Here is a 253-nt window from a genome sequence, read left to right as displayed (position 1 = left end):
GGGAGCGTTGTCCCCTATAGCCGAGCTCCAGGGCCTTAGTTAATCCAGGTCAGAGTCGGCCAACCACCGCTGCCCTACAGAGATTAAAGTCAATCCCAGGCTCTGTTGACAAAAGTGGAAAGATTTGGAGCTAACCGGACGTGTTCGTTCGTACTCGTTCGTTTTGCTTGCCGAGTGGAAAAGAAAAGAAAAAGAAGAGAGAGGGAAGTCTGTAGTGAGGGCAAATATTTGGACAGGAAAATACACTCACAGG

Source organism: Penaeus monodon, chromosome 32 (genome assembly GCF_015228065.2).
Source record: "Penaeus monodon isolate SGIC_2016 chromosome 32, NSTDA_Pmon_1, whole genome shotgun sequence".
Taxonomy (NCBI): Eukaryota; Metazoa; Arthropoda; class Malacostraca; order Decapoda; family Penaeidae; genus Penaeus; species Penaeus monodon.
Note: the sequence above shows the minus strand (reverse complement) of the source record.